The sequence below is a fragment of the Furipterus horrens genome, unplaced genomic scaffold, assembly GCF_987537825.1.
Source record: "Furipterus horrens unplaced genomic scaffold, mFurHor1.1.pri manual_scaffold_4, whole genome shotgun sequence".
In the NCBI taxonomy this organism is placed as follows: domain Eukaryota; kingdom Metazoa; phylum Chordata; class Mammalia; order Chiroptera; family Furipteridae; genus Furipterus; species Furipterus horrens.
In genome coordinates, this window is record NW_028327174.1 from 198313770 (window position 1) to 198332634 (window position 18865).

Below are 18865 nucleotides of genomic sequence, written 5' to 3' on the forward strand. Positions count from 1 at the left end.
GCATCTGGCCATCTACCCCCAGACTGTGAACTTCTTAAAAGCAAGGTCAGGATGGTACCCCTTCTGACTACCCAACAGCCAGGATGGTACCTGGGTTACTAAATAGGAATTCACAAATTTTCTTCACTGAACATATTTCCTGAGCATTTTCCCTGTGCCAGCCACAGCGCTGGGGGCTGGAGAGAGCAAGAACAAGGAAGGCCCCTGCCCTCCAGAGACCCCCAGCAGCCGGGGAAACAGAGAGCAGATGTTTGTAATGCAGAGGGATCAGTGTCCTGGCAGGACGGCTCAGGGGGCTGTTGTGGCACTGAATCTCACTGGGGTGGGGGGTGGGGGAGCACAAGGTGGGAGAGGAGGCACCCTAAAATGGACGTTCCCTGGACAACAGAGAATGGAATGGGGCAGCTCCCAGGCTTGAGAGGTTTGTTTGCCTGGGGCTGAGGCTTGCTTCCTTCATTCACTCACTCATTCATTCACTCACTCACTCATTCCGTAGATACCTGTCTCTGCCTGGCCCTGGGCCGTATTGGAGGTTCAGCAGTAACTAAGAGATACTATCTTTCCTTCGAGAAGGTTGGAGTGGGACCACCTCCGGCAGGGGTTTGGGCATTCCTGGGGCTGGGCGAGTACTCAGGCTTCTCTCAGAGATAAGACAGTGTTCATTCCAGTCTTTTCGGAGGTGATTTGGGCCTGTGTTCCCGGAGGGATGAGGCAGCAGGGGAAGGCCAGGGCTCTGGGGCTGCTGGCCCCCAGACAGGCTGGCTTCACCAGAGAATAGACCTAACACAATAGCTCGATTGTAAGAGGCCCGCCGCCTGAGCCCTTTCTCCCGCGATCCCCACACACATGTGAACATTTCTGTGATCAGAATGTCTTACAATGATGTATACATGTAACGGGACATGGTAATGTTTTACAATGTTTACCATTTTATAATGTTTTACAACATTACAATGTAATGTTTACAGTGCCCCCCGCCCCCAAGCTGGAAAGCTGTTATTAAATTAGTCATATGGCTTACAGTCAGAGTGAGAGAATTAGGGTTTTGTCATAGAAACTACCATCAGAATGAGGTTCTGATGTGACCTATCCCACAAGCTCCAAGCTGCCAGTGGCTGAATAACCCTTCTATTTGGGGCGTTTTATATAAATTTACAGAAAAGAAATACTATTCAATGAATTGATTCATTCTTGAGATTTCCACAGTGTGTTTGTCCAGGATGGCAGCGGATGGGGTAGAATGTGCCCAGAGCTGGGTTTGGATCCCCGCTGTTTGGCCCACTAGTGGCGTGGCCTGGGCAGAGGTGCTGCATGCACACCCTGAGCCTCAGTTGCCTCTTCTGTAAAGTGGGGACTGCACCACCCATCCCGCCGGACCCTCTTAGCGCCACGGGTCTTTATAAGTGTCCTGCTGTTTTGTGTTTGTGTGATTATCAGCTTCACCTCCCACTTCCTCCCGCTGGGCTGTGGGCGCAAGAAGCAGAGCCCGCCCCCCGTCTGATTGCTGCCCGCTGAGACCGTGTCAGACGGGAGGAGTGTGATTAAGAGGCCAGAGCCGAGTGTACCTGCCTAGGGCGGGGCTGCGTCTGTCCTGTTTGTTCTACTGTAGCTACCAGTGCCTCCTCTCCTGGCTTCCAAGGACCCGCTCAGGTGTGGCCCCGTGCAGACCAGGAGGACCCACGCTCCAAGTCAGCAGCCCACGGAGTCTCCAAGTGGGAGTGCAGGAAGCACCAGGAGGCTCTGCTCCCCTGAGCTGGGGGCCAGAGTCCCGTGGTGCTGACGGGGGTGGGGGTGGGGGGACAGCAGCACAGAGCACCAGGTGCGTGGGTTTCTGAAGTCAGACAGCAGGGCTGGGAATCCAGTTCCATCTCCCTCTGACCGCGTGACCACAGGCACGCTGTGTGGCGCTGCTGAGGCTCATCTGTAAGAGGGGTGGCAATAATGCCTGTTCTGTCTCAGAGGCAGGCTTCTGTGACAAGCAAGTCATGCGTCCCAGTCGGGTAAGCATGTGGTTTTCAGATGGGGCTGTGCAGCATTCTGCAGGACAGCAACCGAAACCGATGTGGCTGCTGGGAGCCTTGGGCAGGGACCCAGTGACAAGGTCAGGGAAAAAGAAGTCGGGATGCCTTGGGCAGGGCAGAAGAGTGGGGAGAGGTATGAACTTTGAAGCGAGACTGAGCAAGGATCAAGTTCTACATAATCATCATCTGTGTGACCTTGGGCAAGTTACTTACCCTTTCTAAGCCTTAGTTTTCTCATCTGTAAAATGGGACGCTGAAACTAGAGCCTGCCTCCTAGGGCTCTGGTGACGATGGGATTAGATACTGCCTGTGCCTTTCTTAGCCTAGCGGGTACCTGATAAGTCCTTGTGATGGAGTGCTGGCTTAGTTCTGCTCGTGAGTTTGTGGTAATACCATGCGATATGCCCCTCTCCTCAGGCCATGTGCCTCACACATTTTTGTCTGTTCCACCACATTATTGAGTAATAATTCTATTTTTGTTTGCCATCCCTGTGAAGTCAGTCAGAGCCTCTGCTTAGCCTGGGCTGCCCAGAGAGCAGAGTGAGCCACCCTGGTTCCAGGCTGGAGCTTCTGCAGCCCCAGAGCCCTTGTGCTAGAGAAGCAAATATTTAACCTCAGCTTTTCAAAATGCCTCCAGGAGTTCAGGGACCCGCCGAGACCTCTGGGGTCATGGGAGAGAAGCTGCTGTCTTGGGCTAAGATGTGTCAGTGTTGGCTGGTGTCAGAGCCACCAGACTTGGCCACCATGTGACCAGACTTGATGATAGATAGGAGTGGGGTTTGGGGCAGAGGTCTTTGCCCCTCCTTACGCAGCCCCAGGACAGGCCTGGCACTGGGCCTCCTGTTCTGTGGGCCTCCTGCGGCACGGAGCTAGCTCACTTTCCTCGCCCACGACAGCTCCGGCGGGGAGGCCAGCAGGCAGACAGGTAGTGCCCATGTGGGTATGGGATGCCATGCTTAGGGCTAGTGTCGGGTACGCTGAGCTTCTGTCATTGCACCTGCACTCACCGTTAGTGTGGACATCTAGGACCCGGACATGCTGTAGGTCACCCCAGACATAAAGCCCCCTCAGGCCTTGTGGATTTTCTGACACCCTAGCAGTATGTGTCAGGACAGAGAGAGAATGTGGGTCTCTGCTCTTTCCCCTCTGGGATTCTGATTGTTATGGTTCATAACATGCAGTGACTAACATTTTCTGAGGGTTTGCCGCATACCAGGCACTGGTCCTGAGGCCTTCCTTAGCGTGGCCACGGGTGGCCCTCCTAGAAAGCAGTAGAATGTGGTTCAGAATGCTGGGTTCAAGTCCTGGGGCTGCCACTTACTAAACATGTACCCTCTGTGCCTCAGTTTCCTACCTGTAAAATGGCGATGACTAGCAGGACTTAGGTTACAGGGTGGCTGTGAGGGTTCTTTCTGCAAGTTGGTGAGTGCGGGGGTCAGGGTAAGTGCAATGTGCGTGTCAGCTGTTACTGAGAGATGGGCGCCATTATCATCCCATTTTACGGAAAAGAAAACTGAGGCTTAGGGAGAAGAACTAGGATTTGAACCTAGCTGGTGAGCACTACCTTTCTGTGCCTCAGTTTGGAAAAGCACATGTGGGGAGCACTGGGTCAGCTTCGGAAGTGGTGTTCTCAGCTTTCCTCAGAGCCGTGATGAAAGGGGATCCTTTTCTGAGTAACCGAGCTGGCCTCTGGGAGCTCTCAGAATCCCCCGGCGGAGCAGTAGCTGACCCGTGACATGCATATCACAGAAGGAGAAGGGAGGGGTCAGGGAAGAATTTGTTTCGAAATGTTATCTAACGCTGCGCGCTTTCAAGGGACTCAGACTGTGGAGCCTGTGCCGTCCCCCTGCCGGGGCCAGTCCTCCCCGGTTTCCCAGCCACGTCCAGCCTGCCGAGCGCAGGGCACCTGGGACGCTGCCCAGTGTGAGGAGGCATCGCGCATCCTTGGGCGTGCGGAGAAAGCCACGCAGCGCTTTGCCCCGAGTCCCAGATCTCTGGGCGGACACGTCCCTCCCGCACCGCAGCCCCGCGCCTTCTGCTCCCCGGCTGAGGGTGTGGGCACTGGCTGCTCGGCTCCAGGGAACTTTCTGAACAAGGGCTCCGCTCCCGCAGGGCAGCGTTTGCTTTTGCTTTTCTGCCTGGGTAGCGCCCCTAGCCAGGGTGCAGAGGACCCTCAAACTTAAAACCAGCTTCCCGGGTGCTCAGCTGCCCTGATGCCCGCGACTCCTCCGGTCTGGTGGCCCCTTGGGCACACACCTACGCAGAGCACACGCGTGCACATGCCTCAGAGCTCAGGGGCCACCGCCGTCGCCCAAAGGCTCTTTGTCTGTGGAGGAGAGTGGGCTGACGGATGAAGCCTCGGAACCCCAGCCCGCGACCGCACGCCCAGAACACCACCCTCTGCCCCGGCATCCACTGGTCCTGCCCCTGCACGTGCCTTGTTTGGCTCCAAGTGAAAGCAGGAGTGACCCCCCTCTGGGATCCAGCTGCAGACGCACCCCAACCGGAGAGGTTAGGGTCTAGAGCCCCAAGACACAAAGCCAGCTGCTGCCTCTCGCCTCCTGTCCCTCAGTGCCACTGAGCCAGCCTCTTACCTCTTCCCTCCTGCTGGGCGCCCGGGCAGCTCCTCACATGCTTCCCTCTGGCCGTCAGCGGGGCAGCCTGTCCATGGCCGCCAGCAGCGGTTCTCAGGTCGCAGGCTTGCCTGGCCACCCAGCAGCCCTGCCTCACTAGCCTCTGCTGGCTCTGCTCCGCCTGCACAGTGGCGCTCGGCCGGCCAGGGGTCCTGCGGGGCTGCTCACACCCTGCCTCTTCTTGTGGTGGGAGCCGGCGGCTGCCTGCGGGCCATGCTCTGCAGGGCTGGGCTCAGGCAGCACCGCTCAGGGCTCAGTCCGTCCTCTGGCTGGCTGCTGCAGCCTCATTTGAACTCCCAACTCCTTTGTGGAGCCTTTACATGCCGCCCGGAGGAAACTGTGAGCACAGCCTGACCCTGGTTGGCTGCAGGCACTTCTCTCCACCCACCAATGCAAGAGGATCCCCCAGGCCCCAGAAAGGCTCCGGGCCTCCCCTCAGCCCCAGACAGAGGCGGGCCGCCCGGTGATGTCACACTAGCTCCAGCCCCAGCTGGCTTGGCCCCTCCCGCCCCAGCCCGCTTTGGCGGCTTCCGCGGCCCCCTCCTTCCTTGGCACGAGGAGCCTGACCAGCTCTGCTCCCTGGCCTGCCCACTCCCAAAAGCCCAGGCAGCTCCTGGTTCGCTCTGCAAGGCAAAAAGCTTCCCCTCTGACTCAGGTAATGGGTTGAGATCTGCTCCAGCTGTGCAGGCACCAGTGTGCAAGCTGCAGGGAGCAGGGTCCTTCCCCAGCACTGCCCCATAGAGCCAGGTGGGCAGGCAGGGCAGCCCCGTGCAGATGGCTTTCCTAGAGGCCTCATTCCCGTCTCTGAACCCTGGGGAAGGGAGCTTGAGGCTGTCTGCACAGAAGCCAGGGGCATCTGTGCTGTGACAGAGCAGGAGGCAGGATCCTAGGACAGTGGAAATACCACAGCTGGGGGGCTGAGGGCAGCACTGGAGAGACACTGTCACTTCCCACTGGTGGTTTTGATGAAGTCACCTCTCTGGGCATCCCATTCATGCACCAGCAAATGAGCAAATACTAGTAGTCTGCCTCCAAGGACCACGGCGAGGATTCTGGGAAGTCACTCAGGAAAGGGCTTGGCATGGGACTCGGATGCCTCAGTGGGCTGAACTCAGACACTGGAGTCAGGTGGGCCAAGGGTTGCTCTGACCCCAGCCCTCCTCGGGTTCTTCAAGGAAGAAATGATGGGTGACCCTCAGAGTCCTCAGCACAGTCTGTCATCAAGGGGGAACTTGAGAATGCTTAAGAGTCAAAGCAAGAGGGGAGAAGACGGCACTGAACCCCCAAAGTAAGTGATCCCACATGCGGCAGGAGGGCAAGTTCTGGGAAGGGAGCGACCAGGCACTATGTGTCCCTCTGCCTGGACAACAGCCACGTGACATAGTGGTGGTGACTCTTCTTTCCTTTAAAATATATTTTTTAAAAAATGCTGCTGGTGGCAGTGGTGCTATGTTTGGGTACAAACTGAGAGAGGAATTTTAATGGGGGTTCGCCCCACCCCCAGCACAGTTATCACGTTCTTCGTCCCTGGGCAAGTGGGCCCATCATGGCCCTCACCTCCTAAGGGCTGCCACTTCTATCTTCACAGGGAGCACATTTTTCTTCTTGCCTCACCTTCTCCCAGTGTGCGGAGACCTCCTATTTCCCTGTGTCAGTCTCATCCCTTTTTAGAAGGTGTGTCCGCCAAAAGACCCCGGTATGTATAGGTCCCATCAGCCAGGCAGCTGGATTGGACAGGAGCCCTCCCTGCATCCACCACGGGGGTGAAGATGCCCAGGCATCCTGTGGACTCTCTAAAAGGCCTGGAGGGGCCATTGGGGGTGGAGCCATGGCAGGCTGGGGGCTCAGGATAGGCAGAGGCACAGGGCATGGGGCTGGATTCTCTCCGATCTATACCTTTGATAGCCTGGAGGCTGGCATATACCCTCCTCTTTCTCCTCATCTCCAGGATGTAGGGACCTGCTCTGAGCCAACACCAGGAAGCCAAAGTCCCTGTCCTTGCAGAGCTCACCGTCAGGAGGGGAGGTAGGCAGACAGACTGGGGTGCATGAGAGGTTTTGGGTGCTAAGGGAGTATCTAAGCCTGAGGCCTGATGAAGCCTGGGCAGGGCAGTCAAGGCAGGCTCCCCGACAAAGTAGTGCTTCAGCTAAAACCTGAACTCTGAGAATTAGCAGGTGCTGAGGTTGGAGAGAAGATGGTGGCCTGAGCAGAGAAAATAGTACGTAAAGACCACGTGATGGATTGCCTTTTCGAAGAGATGGCCCCAACAATATCTCCTGGTCCACAGAGCGACCTCAACCCTCCTCCCATTGAAGGGTGGAGCCTCTGCCCCCTGCCCTTGAATCCAGGTGGGTTGGTGACTTGCTTGTAACCAACAGAATGCAGTGGAAGCGGCATTACCGGAGTTCCAGGGCTGGGTGAGATCAGGCAGTGCAGCTTCCGCCTCGTGGGCTGATACACTGTCTTTTGAAGCTCTGAGGCAGGCCAGAGCCTGAGACGTCCAGCTACCCAGGGGCCGCCATGCAGAGGCCATCTGACACATAGGTCCCGGCTGACAGCCAGCATCAACCCCAGACATGTGGGGAATGATGCCTCTCCATGATTCCCGCCCCTAGCCATGGAGTTACCCCCAGCTAGAGAGTCTGCCTGCTGAGACCTCAGGCATTGGGAGCAAAGATAAGCCATTCCACTGTTCCACATCTGAATTCCCGACCACAGAATCCTTGAGGACAAGGAAATGGTGGTTTTAGGCCTCTGAGTTTGGGCGATAATTCGTTGCACAGCATTAGTAACTGGAGCAGACCCCGAGGCAAGAGCAGGTGCAGGGAGATCTTTTGAGGAGCTGAGAAGCGCATTTGGCTGAGGCCTTGGGAGAGGTGGGGCTTTATCCCAAGGATGGTTGGAAGCCACTGAAAGGTCTCAGGCATGGCAGTGTTCCAACTTGCTTTTACTTTGAAAGCCCCCATTAATTGTTGCATGCGGCCTGATTGATGGGAGCTTCAGACAAGTGATCCCGAGCTTGTGGGAGATGGTTGCGGCCATCCTGGTAAGAGAGGCAGTTGGACTAGGTCAGTGGGGAAGGGGGCGTTCCTTGGACTTCCCCTTCCTCTGGAACAGCTACGGCCCAAGTCCCTTGAAAACAGATTTCTTTTCACTATTCAAACTTCCTAGGACCTCATTAAGTCGGGGGTGGGGGAAGCACAGGAGGCCTTGCTCTGCCCATCTTTGTATAACCCTTGCCCCTTTGGTGGCCTTGGACAGTTGAGTATGCTGCTGGGGACCTTGGGCCATAGAGTCAAGTTCTAGCTCTAGCTCTGAGCCTCACTTTGCTCACCTGTAAAATGGAGATGATACAAGGATTTACCTCACAGAGCTGTTGTGAAAATTAATTAAGATGTGACACATTAAGTGCGACACGCAGTGGCTAGTACATAGTAAGTGCTCAGTGAACTCTGGCTATCGTCATTCGTAGTACCTCCTTGGCTGTGCGTCCCTGAGCTCCGGGGCACATGTGGGCGCGGCCACGCGTGGGTGCAGCCACGCAGAGCCCTTGTTTGGGCCCGCCCCGTGCAGTGGCTACTGGGGAAGGGTGAAGAGCTGTGGCTTAGAGTCTGACTGAGCTGAACTCAAGTCCCAAAGCTGTCACTAGCCTGGGCCATTTTCTGATTCTTTTTCAAACTTAGTTTTCTCATTTTTAGAAAATGACTGATAATATTCCTCAGGGTTAGTATGAGGATTAAGATAATGCCCCTGAAGCGCTCAGCACAATGCCTGGCGTTCAACATTCCGCAATTGCCCAGACGCATGTGCTGCTGCCGCTCTCCCCTGGCCCCACGCTGTTCCCCGCTCTTACCCAGAACATCTTTGTCACGTTTCTACCTTGACTGCTAATGGATCTTGGAATCCCCCTTGACCTTCTGTAGGAGCACCGTTCCCACATTTCCACCAGCCTGTGGGACCAAAGTGTCCTGTGACTAAAGCATTTAAGAAGGAGAGAACCTTCATTGTTCTTATTCGACTTTTTATCAGGATGAAAAGTGTGTGATGTTTACATGGTGGCAGAATACAAAGAATCCTAATGTCTGACAGTTTGCATAAATGATTTCATGTATTTTCGTGTCTTATCACCTTCCTGACAGTTACAGTATTTCTGTTGTTGTTGGGGTGGTGAACTCGCTGTGTACATGGTAGGAGTGTGGGGGTGGGGGCATGGGTAATGTGTGCTATAAGGGAGTCCGTGGGAGGGGAGGGATGGCATTTCACGCTTCGTATATCCCAAATTGACTTTTTTTTTTTCCTCCTAGAACTTTTTAAATGCCTTTCCATTGTCTTCTGGCCTACACTATTTCCAATCAGAAGTCAGTTCTCTTCCTTATTTTTGTTGCTGTGTTCATGGTAGATCTTTTCCTCTCTGACTTCCTTTAAGATTTCTCTTTGTCTTTGATTTTTAGTAATTTGACTACAGTGTAAGTAGATGTGGTTTTCTTGGTATTTATTCTACATAGGCTTCACTGAGCTTCTTAGATCTATGTATAGGTTGATGTTTTTCACTGACTTTGGGAATGTAGGGGGACTTAATGGTCATTATTTCTTGAAATATTTTTTCTGCCCAATTCTCTCTTCCCTTCCCTTCTGGAATTCCATTTACACACTAGGTGTTGTCCCACTAGTCACTGTATTTATTTATTTTATCTTTCTTCACTCTGTTCTTCAGTTTGTATCATTCCTATTACCTATCTTCAAGTTTGATGAGTTTCTTTTCTACAGTATCTGATCTGCTGTTAATTTCATCCAAAATGTGTGTTATGTAAGGTATTTTATTTCTTGGTCCTAGAATTTACCTAGGTTTATTTTTATAGGTCCATTTCTCTTCTGAGATTCTCAATCCATTTATTTATTCTAGTGTTCATTTCTTGAAAATCCTGTGTATATTTATAATAGCCATTTTAAAATCCTTGTTTGCTAATTGCAACGTCTAGTTCATCAGTGGGTCTGATTTTATTGACCATTATTTCTCTTGATTGTGTGTCACATTTTGCTGCTTCTTCATGTCTATATATTTTAATTGTATATTTGACATTTTGGATAATACATTAGAAAGACTGTATTTTCCTCCAAAGAATGTTCTGTTGTATTCTAGCAGGCAGTCAAATTACTGTCATATCCACTTGAGATTGTGAAGGCTTGGTTTTCAGGTTTTATTCAGGTAGGTTTATTTTGGTTTTGCCCATAGCCCTAGGGTATAACCTTTAGTACTAGGCTTATTTGACAAGGCATGGTTTTTCTGGAATTAAATCAAAAGCTACGAGTGTTTGTTCAGCCCCTTTAATTTGGCAGGACTTATCCAAATTCTATCTTCCAGGCAGCTGTTGAACTCTCTGCCTCCCTGCTACTGCTTTTTTGGGGGAGCTTTGGGGCTCCTTGGACAACTTAGGGGTTAACTAAGGATTTGGGTGGGGGGATTTATACAGGAATTTTGGAGCTTTTCCTCTGTGGCCCTCTCCCTTATAGCATTTTCCTCTTCAATTTTCAGTCTCAATGTCTAACCTCTTTCCCTTCTTCCCAGCCAAGAACATTGCTACATTCTGTTTTAGTTCTGTTTTCCGTGTATCACTATAAACTGGGAAGTGCTCTGGTGTGCTTCCGACCTTTCAAGGGCCATGTCTCTTGGGTTTCTGTTGCTTCGAGTTGTTTTCAAGTGCTTTCAAGTAGTTTGTTTTTATTTAGTGTCCAAATTTTATCATTGTTATTGACCAGAGAGTTACTTCAATACAATCACTCCTCCATTTCAGAAACAGGAATTCCCTATATCCCAATTGAATGTGTCTTCTCACCCAGACCTCCTGTACTCACTGCTGCTGTTGCCCTACCATAAACCTTCTTAATTTCGTATCTCTTCCCTCCCTGCTGTAGGTCATATCTGGGGAAATACCAGTCCCAGTAATTCATAGATTGGCTCAGCTCAGTGTACCCACCTGGGAACCAGGAGATGACAAAACATGTTATCCCCACAAGCCTTGTGATTACTAGACATCAAGCTCAGCATTCTATAAGTATCTCTTTATTGTCTCCTCTCAAAACCTATAAGGGAAGTATTATTATTCTGTTCTATTAACAAGAAGACAGAGCCTTAGCCAAGTAAAGTCCCTTGCACCAAGCCACACAGGTAACAAGCAATGGGACTGGGATTAAGGCCTACCTCAAAGCTAGCAGGAACACAGTGGTCCTGAAAACAGATTGCCTCTCCTTCAGTTCTGACACTTTGTCTTGTTTTAAGATCTTGGAAATCAGGATACCTCTTAAGGATAATAGCATGTCAGGGTTTAATTGGCAGTGGTTTCTGTTTTTTGTTAGAATAAGATGCATTTATTAGCTGATGACTTCTTAGATTCGAGGAGGTTTGGCAGTTTTAGTGACCAAGGTTCCAGCGAAGCTGACCCACAGTTAAGGACCAAAAAAGGCAGGGCCCATCTTCTCCTGGTCTGCTGGTCTTGGAAGGGCCTAGGGGAGGGTCCAAGCATCAGGAAGCTGGCAGAACTGCCAGATTTAATAAAACAGCTGCCTATAAGCTAAGAGTGAGCCACCTGGTCCTCTCCTCTCCTGGAGGTATTGTGGTTATTCCCTGTGACTTGCTTCCCTGGGCCTGGCAGGGAACCACGTGTTTCCTGGCCCTGCTGCGAAGTTAGGAGACTTGCATTTATGGGAGGATTCTACAGCAGTGCTACTGGTTATCCTGTCCTGCCCAGGGTCACAGAGGACGTCCAGGCTGTGCAGAAAGCCCTATGAAGCCACTGTTACATGCTTGCCAGACAAATGTCAACACGGCGCATGCTCAGTCACAAAGCAGCTTTGAGAACCTGTTTTTAGCTTGTGTGTGTTCGATGTCATCCATGACTTCTCAACCCCCTGCCTGGGGACAGTCCAGGCAGCGTTTCTCCTCAAGTCTGGACGTCACCTGACAGTCAGACACATTTGCTAGTCAATCAACAAATATTTATTAAGCCCATCTGAGCACCAGAGTTTGGGCTCCAGGTCAGCTTACTCAGCCAGTTTGCTGAGCCTTGTAGTTGCCTGGTTTTCGTTTTGTCATCACAGCAGTATCTGAAGGAATGCTCATTTGGTCTGTCCCTGCTCTCTCATGCTGCAGCTGATGCAGGGGACAGTGCCCAGGAAGGGGGGCTGGGGAACAGGGAGGAGAGGTTTTGTTTTAGTCTGCTGCTCTTCTTTGTAGCCTCATAATAAAAAAATTCACTGGAAATTTTCAAAGCTGTTTTAAATCATCCCCGTTCTATATAAAATGTTTAAAAATTGTTACTTCTGGAGCATTGCCTGTGTCAGACAAGACCCTTGTCCCAAACAGGAGATGAGGGGCTGAGGACGTTGTATGGTCAGTGCGGGAGGACCCCAGCTCCCCCACAGACACCTGCTGGAACTCTTGTCCCAGGAGCAGGGAGCAGTTCATGGCCTTACTTAGCTCTCCTGGGGCCCGCGGAGGCAGCCGGGCTGATAGACCAAGGCTCTGGCAGGACACTGATGGAGCAGCCTTCCTAGGCACGAGGCCAGGGTGAAATCACCAGGCAGAGACGCTTCCAACACCTCGAAATCCACCCTGGGGGGACCCTCCCCACCCCCTTGAACATGGAACCCAGACTGTCCTGGTTTCTATGTGTGCAGAGCATTTGGTAAACAGAATGCTTGAGCCCTGACTTGCTGGAAGGGGCAAATCCCAGCTGACTCCCCAGACACTCAGCCTATTTTGGGCCTGGTCTCTTCATCCCCCACTCTCTACCCCCCTGCCGAGGTCTGTGGTCTGAGCGTTCATCTGTCCCCCCCTCCCCCAGCACCCACCACAGGGGGTCAGAGAGTCATTGCGGTAGGAGCTGGTTTCACGTTCCTTTCCTGCTAGAGCCAGGTCTCCCGCCCCCTGCCCCAGCTGATGCCTGGTATCCACGTAGTAAATGCTCTTGTCCCCGCTCCCCCCGTGAATGCTGTGATTCAGCACACACAGAGAGGAGCTTCACTCAAGAAAGAAAGTATTCACGGCCGCCATCCAGCTCCAGCAGGCGCCGGGAGACAGCTGCCGGCTCCTGCCCGGCCAGGATGGGAGGGCTGCCCACCCTCCGTACACAGAGGGGTCTCTCCTCCTCATTTTTTTTAAGATCCACAGTCTGTCTTGGTTGCTGGACCAAATGCAGCTTAAACCTGTGTTCAGAACACCTCATTAATAAGTAGCAGATTAATAGTCTCTCGGAATTAAGAGAACAAAGTATGTGTTTCAGGCCTGCACGTGCCTGGCACTGTGCTAGGCTCTTCGCCGGGGCTGGAGCACCCTTGAGGACACCGAGCTGGTGGCTCGTGATCCTTCCCCCCAAGACCCCCTTCGTGCCTCTTCTTAACTCTGGGATTTGAAAATGCCTATGAAAATGCCTATGAATAATAGCCACCATGTCTGCTGTGAAGTTTATGGTTACTGTGTGCCAGGTACAACGTGAGGCTCTTTATTATCTCAAAGAGCTCACAGTTTCTTGTTGTGGGTATGATGATTCTAATCTCCACTGTGTAGATGAGGAAACTGAGCCATAGAAGAGTCAAATATCTTGTCCAAGGTCACTCAAAGCGAGGTCTGGCCCCCAGAACTTACTCAGCTCTTTTTTCTTTATTGTTGAAATGTTGTATGTATTAAGTAAAAGTAAACACCTTACCCCCTCATTGTTAATAAATCGGAGCTTCTGAACAGCTGAGAGTAACTATATAATCTACATACAATTTTCCTGCCCCCACTTCCAGTGCTCAGCTCCTCCCCACACCCACTCCTGTAAATCCAGCATGGGTGCTATGAGGAAGAAGAAGGTCCTGGACTTGAAACAAGTGTAGTTTTGAGATGAGGCAGCTGTTTGTCCTCCCCAAGGCCAACTGAGGAGGCTCTGAGAGAGTCCTTCCAAGGACCGGGCCTGTGATGAACTGCAGAACCCTTAAACCCTCTGTGGAGCATGGGAGGGCCCCCAGGAGCTAAGGGCAGGGGGCCGTGTGCTTTCCAGTCCCCCTCCTTCTCTAGGGAAGAAGAAGATGAGGGTGGTGACATCATCCTCCAAAGTCTGGGTCATATTGAGCAAAGAAACTGGTGCAGAGGTCTCCGAAGGTGGGACTCTGTGGAATCACCAGGACTTAAAGGGACTTTGGTATCAGGAAGAACTAGGTCCCACCCTCCCATTTCAGTTCCCTGTGGCCTTCACAGAATGTCAGAACTACCCCAGATGTTACTGGGTCTCCATGTGAGGAGGACAGAGGCTGGCAGCAGGGCAGGAGCTGTGGCTGCCCAGGTGGTACGCCAGCGTAGAGAAGGGGTTGGAACGTGTGCTCTGGTGGCAGAGAAGGGCTGGCTGGCTGCTCTTCAGCGATGGAAGGGCCAGGACACAGATGAACAGGTCCCTGGGAAACCCAGGTCACCACCCGTGTGGAGACCACCTGCATCTGGGGGGACCAGACCAGACCAGGTCCCTCCCACCATGGACAGGGGAGTCCTGCCTGAGCAGACCTCACTTGCCCAGAGAGGGCGGGCCCAGGGAGGTCTGCTGGAGTCTGAAAGCAGTTAGGGAGGAGGTTCACAGGGAGAAGGAAAGGGACTTGGTAAGGAGCAGAACACCCTCCATCCCCCTCCTCCAAGCCCCCAGGACGAGGGGAGGACGGGAAGGCAGAAAAGAAATGAGCTTCAAATCAAGTCTTCAAATGAACAGAACCAAATCTCAAATCTTGAAATGCGACTATGCTGATAACGAAAAGTGACAGCAAAGTTACAGAATCTGGGCCAGGTTTCATTGAGGGACCAGCCGCCCCAAACCAGAAAGCAGAGTCAGCGCAGCCTGGGTGGGGAGTGGGTGCTGGAGAGAGTTAAGCACTTCCCACTTAGCTCCCAGCTGACTCAAACTCCTCAATAAGGCAGTGATGACCTCAGTCATCTAACGACCCCAGGTTGGCCACCAGATGCCCAGAAGGACCCAGACTGCCCGAGGAGCCTCTACTCCATGAGAGAGGTGTGACAGAGAGGCCCTGCTGAGCTGTGGCTGGCTGCGGCACCTAAACCGATGAGACCCACTGGCACTGCCTGCCGGGGAAGCCATGGCAGTGACGGCAATTCGGTGAAGCAGGAGAAAAAGAAAGAAGAATGGCGGAGAAATGCTGGCCTTAGTCCCGGCCCCCAGAAGCATGACAGCCCGTGAGCTCTCGACACACTCACCTGCATCATCTCTGTAGGAAGGTGTGCTCATCCCATTCCTAGGGGTGAGATGCCTTTGTCCTCATGGCCAAGGGTCAGGAATGATTTACTCTCCTCCACACCTAAGATCTTTCCTGCAGCTCACCAGGCCAAGGCCGTGGGTGTCAGCGCTACCACCAGCCTTTCACCTAGCAGGCCTCACGGGGCCCCCGAAGGGCTCAGGGAGATGTGATGTGGAGCCAGCAGACAGCCCTCAGAGAATGGAAGCCGCTTTTCGGTACAGACTGATCATTAAGGAGGAAAAGCCCGAGGCAGGCCCAGGGGTGCTGTGAGCCAGCCGGCAGTGTGGGCAGGGCTGTGAAATGGGCATAAAACTAGCTCCCTCGGGGATGTGTGAGGACTCCACAGAGCTCGCTGATGATCGAGCCCAGTGCCTGACATCCACTGGGCGTCCCGCTAGTGGCACTTACTAGATTACCGTTAATCTGCTAGGGTCACAGTTACTGGTGGATAGGCAGCACTTTCACTGGTCAGAAGCTTTAGTTCCAACTTAATCTGAGTTCTTCATGCTCTTGTTCTGGTCCTGGCAGAGATGAGGATCCCACGTTTGGGTCCTACGGGCCCCCACAGGGTCACTCTGTCTCTCCCTATGCTCTGCTCCGTGGCTCAGCCCCTACATCTCAGGTGTCTGTCCTTACAAGGGCTGGAAGATGATCCTTCCGTGAGAGACACGTCCAGACCTCAGGGAAATGGTGCCTTGTCTGGGCTTGTCCTGCCTCAGAGGAAGGTTTGTCCAGAAGGTGGGTCATGCTGTGCTGTGCTAACATGCAACAGGCCTGGCAAGGCAAGATTTGACCAGCCACCCTGTGCCCTTGTCCCCAAGAGGCTGCTGGTGTGGCCTGTGGCTGGGAGAAATTTCCAGACCTGCCACTCTGGGTCAGTCGGACTTTAGGGAGGCCCCAGGAAGTTGTGACTGCTGGGGCCACCGGAGGCTTGCCTGCCCACATCGCCCAGTCCCCAGTCCCGTCCTTCTCAGGAAGGGGGCACCCTGCTCAGTAGCCGCAAAAATGCTCCTGAACCCAGCCCACTGTGCCTGGCTGGGCTGGCTGCAGATGCCTCAGTGGGCATGACCAGTAATAGAGACCTGTAGGGCTCTTCCTGTTGGTGCCAGGGTGGCACGTGGTCCACTCAGAGTGGCACAGACTCCCCAGCTGCGCTCTCAGGATGACCTGAGTGGAAGATGGCTGCATCTGCAGTATCAGAGACCCCCAGCATCAGCTCTTGGGGACGTGGCATACTGGTGATGGACAGACCAGTGATGTTTCCTTGCAGGATCACATTGTGGTGAAGAGGAAATATGCCAAGTACCTGCCCCACAGTGCAGGGCACTATGTGGCCAAGCACTTCCTCCAGGCGTCCTGCCCCGTGTGGAGCACTTCACCAGCTCAGTGGGGATGCACAGCCATGCCAATGGCCAGACACTCATGGCTACGCACGTTGTCAGGCATACCTCTGAGACCATCCATCTGCTCACAGGCAAGAGCCCCTTGTGGGTCCTGGTGCCATCACCAGCAGTGGCTCCTGGGAGGACTCGGTCCCTGGTTGGACTGCCTGCGACCTTTGTGACCATCTTCACTATTTGTACTATCTTCCTTACTTTTTCTCTTTAAATCTATTTTATTCATATCTGTAATATTAAGGGTTTGATATGCTATAGTTTTTCTAATACATGCTAAAATGAATACAAATATCTATCCCTGGACCACCTACGACCCACTCAGTGAAGTGTGTCCATACTTTGAGGGAAACAGAAATGACAGGTGTTGTTGAACTTGACATGGTGCGCTCCCAGCATGGTCAGCTTTTATATTACTAGGATTATTATTATTGTTAGCCCTGGCTGGTTTAGCTCAGTGGATTGAGCATCGGCCTGCGAGCTAAGTGTCGCTGGTTCGATCTTCCAGTCAGGGTACATCAGAGAAGGAAAACTCTGACTCCAAAAAACCTCCGCTGCCTTGCGGCATACCTCTTCAGGGGAAAGGCTAAGGGAGTAAACCCCGACAGAAAATCCGGAGCCGGAGTCCCTAATGCAGTTTGACGTTGTAGTCAACACCGGCAACTCCTGCGGCGAACCTGAAGCCAAGCTGTATCGACTCCGTCTTTCCCTTGGATCCTTCAGCTGCGAAGAGAGGGGGGGTCTGCTGCATGGGCAACAGCAGACCCTCCAGATCACCCTGCCCAGGCTCTGTAGCTTCAGCGTCATCGCAAGATGTTGATTCAACACGGGAGGAGACAGATACCATGTCACTCCCGAGTCGGACTGCACAGCCATTCCCGGCGGTGCAGATAGACTCTTAAGAAGCTACACCATCGTCTCTCGAGACGGACGGCTGCCGACGGATTATTATTGTTGCCATTATCATGGCTTTGAGTACGTAGGAGGAAAGGAGAGGGCGCTTGGGCTGTCTTGTCACTGCCAGCCCCTCCCTTCCCGCTTTTCTCCCCACCTTGAGAGTTGACTCTAGGGTGCTGCAGAAGTCGTGTGCCTGACTGAGAGTCAGATGTGTGGGCTGCGGCCATTCACTGCCAGACCCTGGGGCCATCTGGGCACCTGTAGAACGAGGTAGCTGATTAGGTGCAGTCAGAAAGGGCCTGCAGCGTCCCCTGCCCACTTCCAGGGTCCTTCTCAGAAGGTACCTGGGGTGTCCGGCCTCAGTCCCTAACTTGGGTTGAGACCCTTTCCACTTTCCCTGAAGAATGAGACCCTTGGGGCTTCCCACCAACGGAACAGTGCACCAGAACCACGCATCAGCGTGCGGTCGGCTTGTCCCACGAGTGTGTTTATGTGAAGGACACCCCTCAGTCCTGAGAGCGCTTATTTCACGGCCATGGGATTACAGGCAGTTATTTTTCTCATTATGCTTTTATCTATTTTCCAGGATGAACATAAATTCCCTTTTTAATCGGAAAAGACATGTTCTTTTAAACATTAAAAAATAAGAGAGTGTAGATAGGGAGACACTAAAGAACCCCAGATAAACACGGGGTCACCCAGGGAGTCCCTGCTAGAGGAGATGGAGTGACGGTGGCGGCCCGGGGGGGAAAGGTGGGTGGAGGTAGGTGAGGGAGCAGAGCAGGAAGCCGAGGTCACTCATTTAGGAGGCAGGGAGCCCACAGGGAGGGACAGCTGGGGGTGGGGGCGATGGGCAGCTGTCGGGGAAAACCAGCCACCAGCGGGAATAGGGAAGGCACCAAGGAGGGGCAGGACTGTGGAGGGGCCGGGAGCCTTGCCTCGGCTGGAAATCAGGGGCTTGTGACGTGGGTGGGTGCGTGCTTCCAGCAGCACTTGGTAGCCTGGGCAGAGGCTGGGAGATGCCTCCTGAGACAGATGTAGAGACGGGGCTGTGATGGCCTGCGCCTGGCCAGTGAGAGGTGTCGGGGACTGGGGGTACGAGTGAGATTGGGGTCCCGGCGATCAGCCCCACAGTGATACAGAAGCTCTGACAGAAAAAAAAAGGGAAGAGGTGAACTCAAGCTTGAGATTTTTGTGCCAAACTGCAATTCCTGCTTACTCAATCTTCGAGTATTTTGTAAGTTTCAGGCAGCCTGCAGCCACACAGAGCGGCCTCCCTGCCTGGCCCTCTCACCCTCCTTGCTCAGAAGCCACCCTTGGGGTTTCCAGCTGTGGCCCACTCCATGCCAACCAACACGCCGACCGCGCCAGAGAACCTCGTATGATCTCAGGCTCGTGGGTCCCAGACTTCGATTTCATGGGCAAAGGGAACTTCAGAAAGGAAGTTTGGAGACTCTCACAGGCTCCCAACTTGTTAAAATGGAGAATGGAGAAAATATAAACTATCATCCTTATTTCCTAGAAGAAGGAATTAACACCAACAATGTAAGCAAAGGATATTTTTTTCCCAAGTAAGGATAATTGGCAGCCTTTTGCTAATACCGTTTCTTAAAGTTTTAAAAAATGTAACTTTTACTTAAAAATG

General features: G+C 52.9%; 2 protein-coding genes across 4 annotated transcripts in view; one reads left to right on the forward strand and one right to left on the reverse strand.

The window, feature by feature from the left end:
- Positions 1–4798, reverse strand: part of ANGPTL2 (angiopoietin like 2) — a 32842-nt gene extending 28044 nt beyond the window's left edge. Inside the window, exon 1 of the mRNA XM_090274739.1 lies at positions 4616–4798. The gene's annotated coding sequence lies outside the window, so the exon portion shown is untranslated. The remainder of the gene's footprint in view (positions 1–4615) is intronic.
- RALGPS1 (Ral GEF with PH domain and SH3 binding motif 1) overlaps positions 1–18865 on the forward strand; it is a 222487-nt gene that overhangs the window by 143983 nt on the left and 59639 nt on the right. The window lies entirely within an intron of this gene.